This window comes from Chelmon rostratus, chromosome 9, assembly GCF_017976325.1.
Source record: "Chelmon rostratus isolate fCheRos1 chromosome 9, fCheRos1.pri, whole genome shotgun sequence".
Lineage (NCBI taxonomy): Eukaryota > Metazoa > Chordata > Actinopteri > Chaetodontiformes > Chaetodontidae > Chelmon > Chelmon rostratus.
In genome coordinates this window covers 6,216,421-6,235,628 of record NC_055666.1, presented here as the reverse complement: position 1 = coordinate 6,235,628, position 19,208 = coordinate 6,216,421, and positions in this window count along the sequence as shown.

The following is a 19,208-nucleotide window of genomic DNA, read 5'->3' as shown; positions in this document are numbered from 1 at the left end:
AAAGTTACACAGAGTAGTGCATCACACACACAGCATGTCAGCAGTGAGTGTAGTTAAGTCAAGTGTATTCAAGCAAGGGTATTTGATTAAGAACCAATAATCATTTTTAATTTGGCTTTTAGGCGACTGGGTGAACTACAACCCTGTTTGTCGTCTGATAGGTGTTCCACTGAGCTGTGGCTTTAAACGCACACTTCATAGATATTAATCTCTACAGATTTCAACAAAGATAATCTTTTACAAGATTCTGCAATAACGAGAAGCTTGTTGAAAAGCTTGAATTCGATGCTGAAGGCTTCAACAACCAGAGCACATTGTGGTGATGTGGAGGTGGCACCTAAAGGGCTCAGAGGATTGACAGCACTGGCTTCAGCAGCACTGGGGACCGGCATAAGTAGCAGAATCAGTGTCGATAGCATCAGAGCCAACAGGGAACAAAAGTGCAATGAAAAGCACTGCTGCTCACAAATGTTAAAATGACTCATTGACTTTTCATGATAATATTACATACATGTGAGCCATGGCAACGTCTGCTACACTGCTTTGTTAATGTGTCTCCTTAATCATCTTTCATGCATCATATGAGAAGACTTTTAACAAATAAAGGAATAAAAACATTAGTCAGGCTCATTAATCATTCTATTACCTGCTAGCTCACTTTGAGTCCCTCTTCCACCTCCAGTTTAAGAAACGCTGCCTCGCAGCAAAGTCTAGAGAGAACAAATAATAACATTATCCACGCGGCCGACAGGACGGTCATTTGAATTCCAACTGAATAAGCACACGTTCCAAATGACCTGAAACGGCTGAAAAATGCGGAAACTGTGTCCAATCGAGTTCCCCGCTTGACTTCTCTCACACACCCTGAGTCTGTGACATTGTTAATCTCTTGGAAAATTAGCTTTGTGCGAGTGAGAGTGAGACACATTAACAATGAACACAAAGGGTCAAAGGGAAGGATCAGCATCTGTACATGTGATGAGGAAAAGGGTTCTTATTATTTATGCTGTCTGACTCTTTCTTTCTTTCTTTTAGACAGTTTTTTACAGTAAGCACCACAACCACTAATTTGTACCACCTTTGTTTAATTGCCATAAAGGCCTTTTAGTTTAATTCGCAGACTTAGGTCAACTCCAGGATACACAGTCGGTCTGAAAGCTTTGCATTTCTCCACCTGCTGAAGAAAATGTGTCTCCCTGCAGCAGCGGGACACTGTTTCTGAAGAACTAAAGGGATTCTGTCCTTTTATCATCTTTCAAAGACCAAAAATAAGAGCACAAGTGTAATGAATGGATTCAACAGTGTGTTTACCTGTTCTAAGGTAAAGTGCTAATGTGAGCATGCCTGGTGAACCAGCGTACAATCTACAGCAGTACCGTAGCCAAGGTGCATATCATTATATTATATTGGATTTCTAGAGTTGGGACCAAGAGAAAGAAGGGGTTATGGTTAGAGGTGCAGGAGGAGAGGATGACAGAGAGGAAGAGGAAGGGGGAGAGGAAGAAAGAAGACAAAGACAACATGACGGTATCAGAGAACACGAAGGTATTAGAAAGGAGGAAACAGGTTAAAAGGGTAAACGGGTGTTTGAAAGATGGCTTAATTGCTCTCTACAACAGAGGTTTATTCTCTCCTCTCTCTCTCTCTTCTCTCTCTCTCTCTCTCACACACACACACACGCATGCACACACACACACACACACAAATTGCTGTTTTGATCCTAATGAGCACTTAGAGCAGCATCAAGCTGTGTGAAAACTGGTCAGTATGTGCCCACAGCTCTTGGACACATGAACACACACACACCAACACACACCACACAGCTCACAGCCATCTCACACACACGTCCGAGCGCACACACGTGCACGACCAGGGCGCGTCGGCGGTTACTTGCTCACCACTGTGTAATGGAGAGTTTCAACACACTCCTCGTTTACAAGTGGACGTGTCTGCATGAAGGCGTTTTGGTCACACACTGAAATGTAGTGAAAATGTCTCAGACACTGTCCATGGTCCTGAACTCTCCTGGACTCGAGGCTTGTGCTCCTGTAACTGTCCCTGTCCTCAGCCATTTAACCCTTCCAGCTGTGAGTCCACTGGAACAAGCTGCTACAGAACTGATGGCAGAAACGACCCCTGCGCTCTACGAAAGGTAGACCCCGACTATGCTCGTTGTAGTGACCTTTCGTGTGACCGCAGCTTTAATTGGTTCTAGATCAGCTGATCCATAATGAGCAATCGGTTGCTGTGTGGTCTCCTGCATCCCCTGCGACTCACCTCTTCCTGTCTCTCCTTGAAACACACAGGGAATCCCAAAACATCCCAAAAGCTGCCCAACATTTCTAACCTGTGTGACCTCACTTTCAACTCCCTCCCAGCATGCTTCACAGATCCATACAAAGGCCCAACCAGGTTTCAACACCTCTTTTTCCCTGGACAGTCTACAGTCTACAAACTTTCCCCCATCTCAAGCACACTATGCATGTGAAGGATTTCAAAAACTGTTGGCACTGGAAGTCCAAAAAATGTAATTGCTATTCTGGGTTTTGCAGAATCATCCAATATTGATGTTCTTGTCTGCCGTCAAGGTTGGGGATGTTGATTCTCAGCGGTATTGGCAGTGACAGCAACCCTTTCATAGAACCAAAAGGACACATTTGTTATAACATAAAAAATAAAAAATTCAAACTCATGTCCATCAGATGTCTTATGCCATTTCTGTTCTTCCCTCTCCTCGTCTGTTTGATGGGCACCTTGTGTATTCTATTTGTCATGTCCTGGACTGTTGCCATGCGGGAAACCTTATAACCCCTCCACACTGGACAAAACCCCCACAAACATCTGGCTTTTATCTTCAGTGGGAAAGGGTACAATGGTCATTCATTCCTGGGTCAGACGCCTCTGCAGTGGTCACGAGTATTTATCTGCTCCAGCTCTGAATTTTCACACCTTTTCTTGTGCGATGTGCACTGGATACGAGCGTGTAAATAGCCAGGAGCATTTTTTTTTTTTTTACAGTCTATGGGAACAACGTGCATCAGTGATTTTGGTTTTTGTATCATGCAAGATACAACACTGGCAAGACGGCGAGGTGATGAGAGAGCTTCTCCTGATTCGAGGGGAATCGTTGAATGAGCGTGACACAAAAACTGAAAGGCAAACCCATCTACTGGCAATAGAAAAACAGTCATTTTTGCCTATTTTTACTGGGTTCACCTGTGTCAGGTGAAACATCAGAGTTTAATATGGGAGACAGCTAAACCTTTCCAACAGAAATTTGTGGTAGTTTTAGAACTAAATTTGTCATTTAATTTGCAGGACTTGCTGGAATCTCGAGCTTCGATGGAAAACATTTGCTGCATCTGTGTTTGCAAACCTTTGATGACACAGCTAAGCTTGCACTGTGAGTGTGGTCAGCCTGCCTTGTTGGTGACAGATTCACAGTTTCAGGTTATAGTTTCCTGTATTCTGCTGCTGTATTTGTTATAATGAACCTCTTGAGAAACATCCTTTGCGCCTATGTACTTGAGTTCTGGCATCAGGATACACACACATACAGAAACACACTCAGGCTCCTGATCAAAGCAGAGCCATATGTCCGCAGCCTGATGATGAAGATGGGAACTGACAGACGATTAGACAGCTGATTAGCTCTACGCTGAGCGCTGTGTGTTTTCCTCCGTGTGCGGGTTGGGTGTGTATCGGCGTGTGTGCACATATATCTGTGTGTGAAATCACTGAAACTGCTCTGTCAGATGTTGACTACAGACAAATACTGAAAGTCTTCTTCATTCAACCACCGGCATGCAGCCGTGCTCACACCTGAGGAGCCGTCCATCAGCAAAGTCAATTCCACTCGACTTCCACAGACATTCTCATGTTGTTGTCAGACAGTCTTTCTGTTGCACGTTGCAGAGATTACCATATGAAATCAGTAAAACAAGACCCCATGAAATAGCAGCATATGACGTGGGTTCATTGTTGAGAGCGAGCAGTGTGACAGTGTGATTGTATGGCAGCTATCTTCCGCCTCTGCAATGATCTGTTTGGACAGTTTCTCGCTGCAGTCACAGAAACCTGCCATTGCTTCTGTGTTGATGTGCAAAGTATTCAGAGCTGCCTCTCACAATTGCATCAGTCGCTGCGTATGAAAGAATGTGTGTTTCTCTTTCTCACCAGTCATTAAACACCCAACGACAAATACACGACGCAACCACTGGCAGCGTGTCACGATTCACATGCTTCCACCAACTGTGTTTAGATGTTTGTTAACACTGAAAGAACCTTTTTAACCTTCACGATAGAATACATCAGTACAGTATCAATGTGTATGTTGTTTTGCATGTACTTGTTTAAATCTTCAGATTTGCCTCAAATTGTGATATTATAGAAACAGTTCATGATTTGATTCGATCTGGGGGACAATTAGCCTGTAGCTTAGCATAAAGACTGAAGCCTACACCTACCAGCACCTTAGGTGGAGCCACATGCTGGAACTACTTCTTGACAGCATCTCGAGCTTTAGCAGGGGTAATCAGATACAGCCTCTGACCACAGGTTTAGCATGGGTTTCTGTAACTTCCTGGAGTCTTATCGCCAGGCTGCTGTTGCATGAAATACCCCAAAACCACATGTGCTGTTTTTACATTTCTGCTTGTGCACGGATTGAAAAAAAATAATTTAATAAATAAAAACGGCATACTCACTTCATTCTTAAACTTTAGATTTGAGCATTTAACATTGAGTTAAATGAAGGCCCGGCCCTGTATCCTGGCCCTGTACTCTGGATACTATCACAAATCCTCCTGTCCTTTCCTTTGCAGTGAAAAGATTAATACCTTAAAGGCTGGAAGCATTTTACATTAGCTGCTCTGGAAGTCTTTACACCATCTGTGCTCACAGGTTCATGTGTTTTCCTGACAAATGACAAACAGGATCCAAAGAACTAAAGGCTGCTGGCTCCAATAAGACCATTTGGAATAATACGGCTCCCCTTCCTCAACAGCTACTGTCAAGTAGCACTTAGCCACCGGTCGTTAACAGTGAACTGCTGCTCTGGAGGCAGCAATAGGAGACTTTAGTTGTTCTGAGCAGCTCCAAGGTGTGAATATGTGGACCTACACAATGTGTGCTGCTGGAAAAGAGCACAGTGTTAAGTTAACTTTATCTACATAAAGTTATATGGACAGCTATAGAGACAAAATGTCTTTTCTAGCATTTGAGGTGTATGTCTATAAAATGGTTTTAGGATGCTGAGATGCTAACTGATCTGCAGTGTTTTGAATATAGTGGCAGATTTACTCCTATATACAATATGGGGAGGTGTGGAGACACTAGACCGCCTTGTTTATGAAACCATGAAACCTGAATTATTAAAATCTGAAACCTGTGAAACATTTCCTGCAGATGAAAACCTGCTGCTTTTTTACAATTGAAATTGCAACAGTGTATGTGGTTTAGTTGATGATAGCAGTTTAATCCACCAGAATTCACAATGCTGCTTTACAAAAAAGACTTTGCAAGATTACTTGCAGAGAAAAAAAATTATATTGCCACTTTGAAGTCCTTTTAATGCCGTCTCAGTCTGTTTGCAGAAGCAGGTGATTGTTGTTTAAAGACATATGATTGGCCCACAGGGGACGACACTAGAGTTTTTGTTACTTTGAGATAGTTTTCACTCACTCACGCTAAATAAAGCTTTGAAACCCAGACAGTGACACTTGAGCCCGGAAGCTCCTTGTTCTTACCTATCATCGTTATAGTCATCCTTCTATCATATAGTTATAGTTATCCTTCAATCATTCTACAGTCATCACTCTCTCTTTTTGTCCCTTTACTGCTTAATTTCCCTTTTTTAATTCTAAGTCTTTTTTGCTTAATGTTTTTTCACGCTATGCAAGGAAATGTCTTTACCTGCCCTGTGTGAACAAGCATATGCAGACAACTACACACATTATCCCACCAGCCCCACTCCGAAATAACAAGGATGCCCTGGGACAGCTCCATATAACATTAATTTGTTCCTCTCTAGCAGATGAGAAAGTTGTTGTATATTAGACTTGGCAGTAATATTTACATCAGCACTCTGTTACAAACCATTTCCTCCTCCAGTTCCTCTATTTTATGCTGTAGAATAATGATTTCTCTCCTCTAAAATAAATACGTCGTTCTGTCCGTAAGAGGACTTGTCAGCAGATTGTGTGTACATTAACACACTCTTGCACCTGTCACATATTACTTAGCGTTTCTCAATGGAAACATACACAGACAGTCGTGTTTCCATCCCTTTTGGGCACATTACATAGACGTACATTCATTTCCTGGGGACTTACCCTAACCCTGACGATAACCACCACATGTCTAATCCTAACCCTTACCCTAACCTTAACCCAAGTCTTCACCCTAAAATTAGATTATTTATGTTAGGGGGACTTCCATTTTTTTTCATAAAGAAGACGAGTCCACACAATGTGTCCCAGCATGGATAATACATGTCCACGCACACACAGAGAGTGAATAATTATGTCTTGCTTCAGTATCCCTCTCACTTAGACTTCCTTCTGTTTGTGTCCCATTTCTCTTGTATATGAGCTTTTGCACTTGGCAGGGGCACTGTACGATCTTGGCATGCACTAGTGGGCATGTCACACCCTGTACATACATACTGTCTCTCTCCCAGTCTCGCTCCTCTCTCTCTGCAGCGTGTTCTCTGCATGTTCCTGGCATGCACAGGCGGAGGCGTCACTTCTGATTTGCTTAGGAGGTATGATTGTGTGTGTGTGTGTGTGTGTGTGTGTGCACATGTTCTGCTTTTTTATGCATATGTGTGCATTTGTGCATGGTTTTTCTCTGTGTGTGCTTTTGTGTTAGGTATTTGAGGCATTTAGGCATCCTCTGAGAACATTGTGTGTGTGTGTGTGTGTTTTTATTTTTGTAGCCCAGTTTGTGCTCCTGGCCAAAACATGTGTATGAGAACATTGGGACATATGTTTGGCTCCAACACAGCAGAACAGACATTCATACTGCACTGAGCTGAGCTCTATCTCTGTCTAAAGCATTGTATATCATATTTACAAAAGGGAGCAGGCAAAATAAGCAATATGGCACTTTTAGTTGGTGCACATATTGTGTACATATGTAGAAACATATCCTTGTTAGTCTTGCAGAGTTGTACGATGTACACACACATGATTGTTCATGGTTACTTTGCATCAAAATATTATCAATACTATGGATTCATTACAATATTATTAAATTACACTGTAGGAAAGAGTGTGAAATCGATTTGCATGTAATGTTTTAGGATACCACGGACTGGAATGTTCAAAATGTTCAGAAAGTGCATTTAAAAAAGACTTGATGCGCACTTTTTGCCCAGTGGCAAAGCTCTGGGGACGGTAATGTCGGTCTGTCGGTTAGTCAGTCGGTTTGTTGGTCCACCGCTTTGTTCAAGACACAGAGCTACCAAACATGTAGTGCCGACAGCTCCAGTGGCTCTATCTCCTGCCTGCACACAGATCATGCTCACTGTTCCAGTGCACATACATTAGCTGGCAGATGTCACACATGACACACACGGCTCACCTTCCCATATGTTTCAAAGATCCCCTCCTATTGGAGACAGTTACTCACTCCGTCTCATCATCCACATTAGATGTGCACATATAAATGCTGAGAGTTTGCGAAAGACTTTATGACAGCTGCTGTAAATAAATGAATGAATGAATCAATAAATAAATAAATAAAAATTATATGTATATCATATGTATGAAAGGTTTCAAGGTTTTATCAAGGTTTTCAATTTTCAAATTCTACTTGCAGTAGTTTCAATGGTATTAATGGCATCAATGCAGAATTTAGTCTGCACTGTGACCTACCCACTCAGGGTTAAGTCTGTTCATCTTTGGTGCAATACATAAAATGCATAATATTCACTGAGGTCAGGGTGACTTGTTTAAAAATCATTTTTCAGCCCATCACCTGCAATATTTAAAATCATGCAACATAATCCACTCATATGCAGTCATAATGAAGATGAGAGACTTGTGTTAAAAGGATACAGTCATCAAACAGTTCGCATCTGTTAGCATCTGTTAGCATGTGCTTACACCAAAAACGTCATTGGGAAATTTTCTTGGCCTCTCAAGCATCTAACCATCTATAATCCAAAAGTAAAAAGAACTGCTGGGATTGGTGGACCTTGCGGCTGTATGAAGCCCAGGAAGCTGGAGGAAGCTCTGCAGCCAGGCGCTTGTATGATGCATATCACCATGTACTCCCAACAAGACAATAGAACTGAACATGAATTCAATTGACTAAATCAGTTTACGTTTAATGCCATAATATACATTTAAATTGCATAAAATGGGTTTTGTGGACAGAAAGCTTGTGACATTTTTACCTCATTTTGCATAAGGGCAACAAACCACAACTCCAACCGCTGAGTGTGGCAACAACTCAAATCCACAGTTGTAAATGTTCTGTCAAATGCTAAGCTGCATTACAAGCTTTTTATGGGGTTCCACAGTAATGTCTCATGTGCTGTACAGGAGAGATCGCACAGGACGATTTGCATGTTTATTTTCCAAACTGTACCTGGGCTCTGGCATCAGTGTTAACTGACTTAGGAGGAGACTGTTTATGGCTTTTATCAGCTTGTGAAGATCTAACATGCAAAGAATAAGACAACTGCCGTAGAGATACTCGGCTATGTGCATAATGTTAAACAGAGGTTAATAATCTAAAACTCTAAAGCCTGCCTTTCTATACACTGACAATCGTCCTGATACCTGTTCAATCCAGCCTCAGAAGCGGTGAAATTCTTTGTCCTCATTTGCGTGGATGTTGAACTTTGTCTCCTGCACACTGATACCGGCCAATTGCTCACTGCTCTACCTTTGCAGTGATTTGCAGTGGCAGAAATTTCTTTATGCTCTCAAAAGGCTTCTGCACTGTTCCCTTTAGCTTTTTGAACTGTATCACTGGTGGATTTCCAAGTCATTTTCTCACTTTCGCCTCTTTGACAAAGGCTGTCAGGTCAAACAACAATTTGTCTGCCCCATTGCTTTCTGGGGGGACACCAAACTGCTAATGTGACTGGCTCCGCCCCAAAGGCACTGAAGGGCAGGTGGCCAATCACTGACCCCTTCATTATTATGGATCTACCCACATTTGGCTACTTGTCTTTACATTGCATGCACACAGGCACGCGCAGAGTAACTCTCTCTCTCTATTACTACAGTCACACTCACTTGCACACACACTTGGCTGCCTCTCTAAGATCTATTTAACACATTCTAAGTGGGCCAGACTTGGCACAGTTTAAGGGAAAACAGATAGAGAGTGGAGGAGAGTGGTTGGCACCAAAATGACCCCTGGATGCACAGAACATCTGGGCTACAGCTAACTGATTAACCACACTAACAGTGCTAATGACTGTGAACATTAGGAAGAGATCAGGGTGTGTTCTTAGTAAAAGAAAAAAAGAGCTGAATTTGTGTGATGGCTGTACATGCAGGAGAGAGTGACATGACTGACAAGCAGATATTTTACCATGACCACCAAATTCTAGGGCTGCTGTTATCACTGTTTTGTGGTGCATTTGTCCACGTATAAAGAGGAGAGGGTCACACTCAGCAATGTCTTGTTTAATTAGTTGTTGCAGTCATGGCAATACACAACACGTTTTCGGCAATTCATCTGTGTGTACAAATGCAGGGACAAAACCTCTATTAAAGGCTGCCAGGTAAGTAAACAGGCGGATGGACTGTATTTATATAGCTCTTTTCTAGTCTGATGACCATTTAAAGCACTCTTTACAACACAGACACATTCGTACTATGGTGGCCACCTGCTACAACCATTAAGCATTCACGCTCACAGCACAGCATCGGGAGTAATTTGGGGTTTAATATCCTGCCCGAAGATACTTTGACACGTAGACTGCCGAGACCAGGGATCGAACCACCAACCTTCTGATAAGTGGCCGACACGGCCACAACACACACAAAGCCAGAATCCCCAATCACTCTGAATTCACCTAGAACAGCGCCACGAAGACTTGACAGGTGAACTCGACCATCAATCGCTGTAACTCCACCCGGCACAGATATGCATTAACCTCAAAATGACGCATTGTTATGCATTAAAACTCATTTATGAATAACAAACATGAAAAACACATAAAATGTACAAAACAACTGTAGTGATCACTGTGGAGCTCTGGTTCATCATTATAAATTCCAAAAGACACACACATTTACGGCATTGACTCCAATAACACTCCTATTGATAGCCACCTCTATGGGTGAGCCACACTTTCTCAGTTCAATGTAGATCCTCTGTTTTGTGTCATGTTCACTGAAATGTGCTACAAGTGCAGTTATGTCTCCCCTAATGCTAATCTATCTGCCCTCGTTATTTCGAGATGTTTGACGTTCATAGTATTTATTGCATTGACAAAATAGTCGATCAATCACACAGGTTGTGTTGCAGGTAATGAGGGATCTGATTTTATACTGCTTTCCTGTGTGTGCATCTTTGAGCTGATCAGTTTACCATATTGCTACATGAGGTGCATGATCTTCAGGGGCAGTTTCCTGCAATGAACGGTTTCTGTCTACCTGCACACCTGTCCATCACAAATACTGTTCAGTGTCCTGTCGGATGACACACCGTGCCAATGTTTCATGGTTACAGGCGTCACGGTTGAACTGAATGGTTTAATAAATGAATGGATTATCATTTTTATCAAGGATGAAAATCAATGTTTCCCATATGAACTCAGTGGGAGGAATCTGTTCAGACCGTTTGTCTAATAAAAAACTGATTCTGGATGAAATCAGTGATTTTTGATTCTATCCACTTGTTGACTTACCTAAGCAGAGGTTGTATGCCTACATTTGAACTCACTGATGAAGGCCAGATGGCTGAAAACGTTTTGTGCATTGCCATGACTGACAAAACTAATTAAACAATGCATTGCTGAGTGTGACTCTCCCATCTTCATGCAGTAGCAACCATATGAATAAAATCACAGTACCCATTACATTTGGTGGTTATCACAGGGGTGCAGAAAAAGATTTGCAAGTACTTTACCAGACAAAAGCTTCTGTCAACCACAAGGAAGAAGGACCATTACATTGCATTCTTCAGTGACTGTAGCTGCCCATCATGCTTGTGCTAAACAGAATGCACCTCAAACTCTGTATGTGTCATTTAGTAGGCCTGCATTAACCTGTTAATACCTCAGAGCATCTGCAGGTGCTACAACATAACCATTTACACTTTTCAGTTCAAGTGTCTGGATACAAGGCTCTTTCATTTACACTTAACCCCACACACTCTCTGGCCACTTCATTAGTTACAACTATGTCATTTAATGCAATCTAATAAAACAGAACATAACACTGCAAATTCTACGCTTTGGGCAGTTATGATGCTTAGTTTTTGTTTTTGTTTTTATAAGATGTTTATTACTGAGGTCATAGTTAGTGATGTTGGGCATAACTGCAATATATTGAAATGTGTTTTTAATATTCTTAAATATGTTGACAAAACACAGAAACACATAATGAAACCACTGCAAACTACAACCTTGATAATAATCATGTTGTTAAATTAACACCTGTCTGACAGTCTCAATTATACTCTGCATGATTATCTTTGTGAAGGCAGAATTAATGGCTGAGCTGTCATATTGGACTGCACTGGATTGTAGAGGTGTACCTGCTTGAGTGGCCAGTGAGCGTATATGCATCTCCATTGGCTAGATGACGAATCTGATTGCATGCAAATCAGAGTAATCCCCAGTCCAGAGGGTGGTGGTAATGCACCAATCTGCTTACAACAAAAACCTTTTAGCTAGCACCAGCAGCTAACAACAATCCATCCATGCAACCCCCTTAATGCATCATTATTAATTTAGATTAATCATATAGATTAATCACCACAAATTCAATAATTGTTTTCACAAATAGTGCGTGGAAATCAAGTGTTGTTCAAGATATTGGGCTCCTCTCTAACACAGGAGCATGAGAAGTACCGCTTGTGCTTTTCATTAGTACAGTGCCTTCAGTAAATGCACATGTAGTGAATTAAGTGAATGCACATGGGGCTGTTATTCCATGAGTGTGTTGTTCACATATCACCTGCATGTAGGTGACATGATACACAGTCCTGCCAATGATCCCACACTATTCCTCTGATCTGCAGGTGGCTGTAATGTGCCAAGATATGCAGCAATGTGCCAACAAAGGCAGGGAAGAAGAATACAGCCAGCTAGTAAACACGGATGCAAATGATGCTGGATTTGAATTGCTTTTTAAAAATCTGCTTTACAAATATTTTAAAAAGAAGGAAATGCATCCAACACATTTGTTAGACCCATAGACTGTATAAATAGTTTATGTAGCCTCCAGGTCTGAAAAGTGTGAAGTGAAGTGATTTATTACCTCAGTAAACAGTTTCCTGATGAGTTTACGGTCTTAATCACTAGTTTCAAGTCGTCCTTAATACAGCATGATGTTCATTTTGTAAATTATGGCCCCATTAAAAAAAAAATAGACGTTAAAGCGAGGTGGCTGCTTTGTAATTGACAAGTCGTTACCGCTGCGTGTCGTTGGCTCAGTCAGGTCCAATCAGGATAGAGGCATAGTAAAGCATAGGCAGCTCCACCCTCTCTGATAAAGATAAACAGAGCTGGCAGAGCTGTGAGGGGGGAAGGAGCGTCAGTGGTTGCGGGGTAACCTAGGATGGGGCAAAGCATGTATGCACGTTCCAACTTGAAACAGGGTGTAAAGCAGCTCTTTTATTTAGGAAAACACATTTGATCCCAGTTAAAAGGGATGGGATGGGAAACTGAAGGTGTAGGGATTTGATGCTCTAGCACTGATTCATTTCGTAAGGTCTGCCCTGTGCTGAGCATTAGAAACTTGAGAAAGTCTTTAAGATCAGAGAATTTAAGAAAAACTCCTCACGATCACCCACCAATGGGTGAACTATCGAACTCCACTTTAAAAATATTCACCACTGCAGCCATCTTAGTAGGTCTTTACATTTTTGAGTTTAACTTGGCGAAACCTGCAGAGGCCCCACAACAGATTCAAGTTCAAAAGTTGAAAACAGCATCATACTGGGGCGCTGTATTCCACATAATAGACAGTCGACCTTCTGCTCATGCAATGAAACACCGGAGAGAAGAGCATGAGTGTTCAGGAGGCAGAGAGGAAAAGGAGGCAGAGGTGGCAGCAACGTCCACAACACAATTTTTGGAGGGAGTTGAATAAAATGGGTGAAGCCCCCCTCTGCAGTGTAAACCACAGCGGGGGTCAGAGCACCCCATTTTGAGTATCTCTCTGCAGGTGTGAAGACAGAGAAGCAAATAGAAGGAAGATAGAGGAACACAGAGCAAATGAAAGACTCAGAGTGGATGGAAAAGGTAGAGGAGGAGACTGAGAGCCGGACAGAGGGCACAGAGTGAGAGAGTGATAATAGAGAGGGGGACAGAATGATGAGAGAGGAGATAGGCAGGGTGCTGTGACAGAGGGGTAGAAAGGGCAAGTACAGCGTGCAGCACAAAAGGTTGCGTAGGGACAGATGGCTTCAGGAGGAGGCAAACTTTCCAACTGGTTTTCCCCCTGCAGAAGATGTGCTGTGTAATGCTGGGTCGTCCTCTCGCTGTTTTGTTTGATATAAGTGGTGAGGGACAAACACTGAAGAGGGAATGTGCTCTACGGTAATCTGGCAGGAACGAGTGAGTCCGTCCGTCAGTCCCTTTGTTACTTGGATTTTGGTCAGTCAGTCTTACAGTTGGTCAGCCAGCAAGGGACTCATTTTGGGCAAGTGTCACTGCACTGAAACAACTATTTGACTTTTAGGAATTATGAAAGGAAAATCCTTTTCAAAGCTAAATCTACTGAGGCTACATTTACAATTCAAACTGTTGAGACATTTGGTCATGACAAGACAAAATTGGACTTGTGGAAGTAGCCTAAATGTAATTAGCTGGAAGCACCTCCAAACAATGACACAGTGATTTTAGGGTTTATCACATGTTGACACTTTCACTTGAACTGTTGCATTGTTCTGTGGACAATCAAATCAGTGGAGTAAGACAGAACATCCGTTTGTTGACTTGACTGTGCAACTGGTGATTAGATATTTTCCACTACAGGACCTAAACTACACATTACATGTACATTGTGGAAGTAATCACAGGTTGTGCTTTTGTTTCCACTCTCCACCTGCTTTGAGGTGAATGCCTGAACCTAAATTTCAGCACCGCTCAGTAGGCGTGATCCAAGGTACTCTGTGGGGCATGGAACGCAACAGCTGGTTGGATATGTGCTTATATATGAACTGCAACTGCAGAGGTGTATGTTAATATATAACATATTGAGTTAAAATATTTTTATATGAATATGTTGCTGCCTTGTTATGTATTTGTCTGTGTAAACTGCAGATTGTGTGCACAGGGTTAGGGAGTGTGTTGGTAGTTTGATTATATTCTCCAGTAATGAGTGACTGTTGGTGGGGTGGGGCCCTTCCGGTAACTCAGGGGTGGGGAACATCAGGCCTCTGGCCTCTGAGGCAATTCATAAATACAAAAAAACAACTCATGAATACAAAAAACATCTCTTGACAGCTATTAATTCTGCTAATTATTCTGCACGAAAAAAATGAGATAAAAACAGTTGACTAATGAATGCACCACGAACAAAGCTGCAACATTGATCTCACATGCAGTGAGATGCAAGTAAAAGGCTAACCAGTATGCCTGACTTAGTTTGTGGGGACGAGTTAAAATGGTTTCTCTGAAACTTCATTACAGCTACATGCTAACCTGGATGAGCTACGAGGACAAATGCGCTTGGATAAAGTTAGTGTTCTTCGGCGAGCTAATAGCTAAGAAGCTAAAACCTCCAGAAGGAGACTTTGTGAAGGAGAGCCTTGTTGCTGCTGCCGAGCTGCTAAGAGCAGACAAAGTAAGATTGCTCCAAAGTGTCTCAAACAACTTTCTACTGTGAGCAATTCTTTTCAAAACTGACTCTTGCAAACACTTTTTAAGGTTCTAACCCAAATCTGGTGCAAAGCCCTAAAGATCCTTAACAGTTCAGTTTATGGGAAGCTCCAGATTACCAGTTTTTAAATTCCCATAGAGGAAAAAATGTATGTACTCTTTGTCTTTCTTTTGCTTACTACTGATTCACCTTTATAGGGAAGTTTCCCAATAAGCCGTTTAGGAACTGAGAAACCTCATCTGCATTTCAACAACAGGAACCTGCTTCCATTTTTGATTCCTGGACCATAGTTCCTGCCCTCCACCACCTATCTGCTGTATGACTAGTAAAACACAACCCTCAACACTGCAACAGTATGCAGAACCGTTCAAAGGTTTTGAATTACCTGCTATACTGACATTTTGCCTTCTTTCCTTCAATAATGATAAATTCTCATTAATAAATAAATTCTAACATAGATAAAACGGTATTTTTCAGAAACCATATGTTTTATTTACATTTTGTTTTGGCCCCAAAAGAACAATCACTGAATGATTCAATCTTCCATTTAGTCCCCACAGTGTTACATTACAACAAATACCCTTAGATCCTCCTCAGTCACTATTGTACAACAACAGTACTTCCAGCTGGGACGTAAATATTTTTGACACCTGTTTTTCTGTGGGCCCTCTGCAGTCTGCCCGGTAGTTAGATTGAGTAGGTTTAAACTGAGATCTTTCAGTTCGTTGTATGTTCAGCTGATATTCAGTGATTCAGTTCCAACAGTGCCAGCCCCAGACTAACCTTCAGTCTCTATTTTGAAGTTTAAAGAAAAGCTTTGCAGGAAGCAACACGCCTGTTAATTCCAGCTTGTGACAGGCAGTGCTGTGCACCATTGTGCAAACAGGAACCTGCTGGTATCTTTGTTCCTTTCTGCCCTTTCAGTTGTCAGTCTGTTTGAACCATTGTACAGCGTTTTGCTCACCATGTACGAAACATTGCTCTTTTTTTTTGCAATCCCTTCATTCAAGCTAACATCCATTTTTAAAGAGGACTTTCTGACTATAACCTAAAGGCCTCTCAGCCATCTGACTGTGCTGAATCAAGCTTTTGTGGCAGGCAGTTCCAAACTGCTAGTGTATGGGTAAGAGTTTGTCATTATCTTAGTCATTTTTAAACTAAATTTAATATCTGAGAAGGAAAAGAGACAGTTAGAAGAAACAATTCTCTTTTGCTAATTGTTTCAATGCAGTTACTTTACATATTAGCAGAAAATGTTCACAACACAACTTGGCAAAGGTCTCCTTAAAACAACCTTTCATACCTTTAGTATCAGTATAATTTATCTGATCTTCATATGACTGAGCTTGACTAAACTTGCTTTTTTTTTTTTATCCTGCTTTAGTTCTCGAGTTTGGATTGTGTGACTCCTCAGTTCCTCAAACTATTTGGTCGAAAATGGCCACCAGCTAGCAGTCAGTCAAACGTCTCCATTAGTATTCAGGAAACCATGGCAGCCAGATATGCAGTTGGTCACTCAGTGAGCCTGTCAGTTGGTATTCAGCCTCTTCCTGATGCTGATGGGATTTGAGCATCCAGAGTTCAGTCTTATCTCTGGCATCGGCAGCCTCTCCTGTGGGTCCAGTCCTGTGCTGTTACCACCCCCCTCCTCTACCTCTAAACAGACTTTATCTCATCTCTCTGTGTTGACATCAGCAGTCTGTCCTGTCCTCCCTGCTTCTCTCTGACTCCATTTAAAAACCCTCTTCACTGCTAAAACCCATTACTGCACTATCAACACACACTCACCTGCAGATACAGCCACACACAGAAACGCAACCATGCACATAGACAGACACAAGAACGCATTAACACACTCGCACAAGCATGCATGAAAGCAACGATACCAAGTAGAAATGAGAAAGATAAACTTAGTATCAAACATGATAGTTTGGGTATCTTTGACATGAACAAGTTGGTCTGCAGAGTTTGGTGACAGACTTCCTCCCTCTCTGTCCTTCCCTCCATTCTTTTCACTTCCTGTCTCTCTTTGTCCTTGTCATCACACCGGCAGTGAGTCATGTGCAGGTGAGTGTTGTGTATGAGTGTGTGTTTGTCCAGATAGGAGGTTATTCTGAGATGCCAGAGTAGTGAGAGATAGTGATCTCAGTCAATCTAATGGAGCTGAAGGGTCCCGCACACACATACGCAAGCACACATAGACTTTCTCCAAACCACTTTAATCTGTTTAGGGAGCCTGCTCTGCTCTATTTGAGGGACAGAGGAGTACAATAGGATAGGATTTAGGAAATACCCTTATCTCATTGTGTGTGTGTGTGTGTGTGTGTGTGTGTCCTTGTGTCTTTACAGTAACCCTGTCTCTGTTCTGACTTGCCTGCCCTGCATGGTTGATTTCATCAAACCTGATAACCCTCATAGATCAACAGATCTTACTCTTGTCCTTCCTTGTGTTCACAGTGATGCTTCCATCTCTGTGGTCCGGGCCCTGAAATGGATTTCTATACTATAAGAAGCACAATACCTCGTCTTTGGAGAATGACCAGGAGGGCAAAAGTATTACTTTTAAGCTTTTCTTTAAGAGAGAAGCTCAGAGTAATAAACTGCAACTTCTACTGCTTCTCTATATTGTTGATTGATACCATACAATAGTGATTTAACCTTTATCCACTCCATGAAAGCTGTGTTTGCTGTTCTAGACACCCAGGAGATGGTTCGTCTTCGCTGGAAAATCCTCTGCTGAGCAGTAAGTGATTTATTTTACCTTTACAGGAGCAACAACAGTGGCTTGGAAGAAATAGAATACAGCAGAAAAATATAAGCACCTTGAGTACATTGTGTGACTGGTTTCATTATTATAGCATTTTGGGCCTGTGCCCAAAGGCCCCAAAAGCAGTGATCAGGGAAATTATCAATGCATGGTATTGAAATACTTAATACAAAAAAAAAGGTGAATACGATTTACGAGGTATAAGATAAAGATAACAGTGACAGCTGACCCAAATGTAGATACACAGCACAACCTGGCTGTGTAAAAAGGAGCTTTAATGATAATTAAGTAGGATGGCAGAAAAGATGAGTAGCTCAGCAGGCAGCAGCGGCAGGCGGACTATAGGGGTTTGGAGATGCTGGCTGACAAAGGGAAGGACTAAGAGAAACAGATGAGCCTTGGCTGGGGTTTGAAGAGAACTGGCTGAGGGTGGACCGCAGGTGAAGACTCTTCAGGGTGGAGGTGAAGACTGAACACAGGGAGGAATCTGGAGAAAAAGCCTGTTACTGGCTAGAAGCTGGTTACAGGCAAGTAAGCAGGAATTTAGCAGGTATTTCAGGCAGTCTTGATGGAGAGAATCTATGAGAACTGAAAACAATGTCAGGGTCCTGCGGCGAAGGCAATCCTCCAGGTATGCCATCCAGCTGAGCAGAGTGCCGCTGCTGAAGGTGGAATTAAGGGTAGAATCCAAGACATCCTATTAAGGATTTCTCTGCTGGGACCTGGTCAACCATATACTCGAGACATTTACCATGGCAGCAGAAAACCAAGAAGCATTTAACTGTGTCAGTGACTCAATGAGGCAGGGAGGTGGAGGGGGATTTTTGCATGAGACAGATAATTGCCCACAACAGGTCCGATCTTAGAGACAACAAAGGTGGCATGAATATACATACATGGTGTGAGGTAGATTGAGATTAATGGGGCTGAAAGGCCTAATGATGGGAAATAGACTAGGTATTTAAGTTGACTCAGAAAAGCAAGTCAATGTCAGAAAACCAAACTTTCTGTCCTGTACTGCAGCACCATGCAACAGTACGACAGTGGTTAGCTTGAGTCTGTAAAAGGCTTTCAGAACTGATGACCATGGTCAATGTCAATCAGTTCAACAATATTGGTTGATGCATGTTGTTGCATCATGAGCTGGACTGTTTCCTTGGCAATGGGGAGCAGGGGCATGGCAATGAGGTAAGCGGTCTTTGAGATCAGATCCACAGCAGTTAGGATGGTGGAATAGCCTGAAAGAAAGCCCAGTGACAGAATCAAGAGAGATATTGGACCAGGGTCAATGCGATTGAAGGAGATGTTGCTCTAGACTTGAAGAAGTTTGTGATATTGATTTTGAGGTGAACAGACAAAAGACTGCAGAGGAGGCAGGAAGGCTTGTGTGTGACAGATTCTAGGGAGGCAGGTCAGGGTAA